The sequence below is a fragment of the Mandrillus leucophaeus genome, unplaced genomic scaffold (assembly GCF_000951045.1).
Source record: "Mandrillus leucophaeus isolate KB7577 unplaced genomic scaffold, Mleu.le_1.0 Scaffold101, whole genome shotgun sequence".
In the NCBI taxonomy this organism is placed as follows: Eukaryota; Metazoa; Chordata; class Mammalia; order Primates; family Cercopithecidae; genus Mandrillus; species Mandrillus leucophaeus.
Window position 1 is genome coordinate 188,825 of NW_012098210.1, and position 2,285 is coordinate 191,109.

Genomic DNA, 2,285 nt, shown 5'->3' on the forward strand with positions numbered 1-2,285 from the left:
GTGGAGTGCGCCTGTAGTCCCAGCTACTCAGGAGGCTTAGGTGGGAGGATCACTGAAACCTGGCAGGTTGAGACTACAGTGAGCCGTGATTATGCCACTGCACTCCAGCCTGTGAGACAGAGTGAGACCCTGTCTCAAATAAATAAATAGATACATACATACATAAAATACTTTCTAATTTTTCTTCTGATTTCTTTTTCGGTAATGTGTTGCTCAGAAGTATATTTAGTTTTTAAATGTTTGGAGATTTTCTAGAGGTATTCGCTTTTTAAATTTAATTTCTATGACTACTGAGGGTTAAATTAAATAAAAATTAAAATGAAATAAATAAATAAATTTAATTCCATTGTGGTCAGAAAACACACTTCACATGACTTGATTTATTTAAAACTTACTGAGACTTATCTATGGCTGAGAATACAATCTATGTTGGTAAATGTTTCTTTTGTAGTTAAAAAGAATGTGTATTCTCTTGTTTTGGGATGGAGCATTCTATAAATATCAGTTTGCTCAAGTTGGCTTATAGTGCTGTTCAAGTCTTCTACATCTTTACTGTTTTTCTGCCTCCTTGTTTTACTGATTATCGAAAGAGAGGTGTTGAAATCTGACTATAATTGTAGATTTTTCTATATATTCTTGCAATTCTATGAATTTTGTTTTATGTATTTTGAAACTCTATTATTATATGCATCAACATTTAGAATTGGTATATTTTATTGATTAATTTTTGATCAGTTTATTATAAATGATATTCTATATTCTCATAATTTCTTTATTCTAAATATACTTTGACATTAACGTAGGCATTCCATATTTTAAAAATTATTGTTAATGTTGTATATATTTTTCTGTCCTTTTATTTTTAATCTATTTGTGCCTTTATTTTTGAAGAGAATTGATCCTCTGCAGGCAGTAAATAGTGGGTCCTACTTTAAAAAATCTAATGTGAAAATCACTTTATTTTAATTAGGGTGTTTAAACCATTTACATTTAATATGATTATTTATATGACTAGTTCTAAATCTATGATCTTGCTACTTACTAGCCTCATCTCTTCTTTGTTCCAGTGTACCTCGTTTTCTGTCTTCTTTCAGATTGATTTTTATGATTCTGATTTATCTCTTTTGTCAGTTTATTAGCTGTTACTCTTTGTTGTGTTATTTTACTGGTTGTTTTGAGATTTCTGGCATATATTATTAACTCATCATTATTTATCATGAGTGATAAGATATCACTTCACATATAGCATGAAATTCTTACAGTAATATATTTCTATGTCTCTCTTCCTGGTCTTTGTGCGATTTTTCTTACACATTTTACTTTCCATGTATGTTATAATCTGTCAAATATATTATTATATTTGCTTTGAACAGTTGACTATGTTTTAAGTACATTTAAATGTACTTTAAAAATATTTTCCCACATTGTTACTATTTCTCTTGCTTTTAATTTCTTTGTATATATCCAGGTTATCTGGTATCATTTTACTACTGTTGGAAGGACTTCTTTTTAATATTTCTTGTAGTGCGGATCTGTTGATAATGAATTCTTTCAGCTTTTGTATGACTGATAAAGTCTTTATTCTTCACTTTAAAAATTGTGGTAAAGTACACATAAGATCTGCCATCTTAACCATTTTTTAGTGTACAGTTCAGTGACATTGAGTACACTCACATTGTTGTGCAACCATCACCACTATACATCTCTAGAATGCTTTCCATCTAACAAAACTGAGAAAATATATGGAATGCATCACAAATTTGCATTCCATCCGTGTACACAGGCCATGCTAATCTCTGTATCGTTTCACTCTTAGTATCTGTGCTGCCAAAGTGACTACTTAACTCCAGCCTGGGCGACAGAGCAAGACTGGCTCAAAAAATAGATAAATAAATTAAATGCTTAATTAATTTATTTATTTTAAAAGATATTTTTGCTAGGTAAAAATTCTAGAATGACTTTTTAATTATCGTTTTCGTTTAAAAAAATGCTTTAAATAGCCAGGCACGGTGGGGCATGCCTGTAATCCCAGCATTTTGGGAGGCCGAGTAGGGGTAGATCACCTGAGGTCAGGAGTCCGAGACCAGCTTGGCCAAAATGGTGAAACTCCGTCTCTACTAAAAATACGAAAATTAGCCAGGCATGGTGGCAGCCACCTATAATCCCAGCTACTCCGGAGGGTGAGGCAGGAGAATTACTTGAATCTGGGAGGCGGAGGTTGCAGTGAGCCGAGATCATGCCACTGCACTCCAGTCTTGGTGACGAGGGTGAAACTCTGTCTCAAA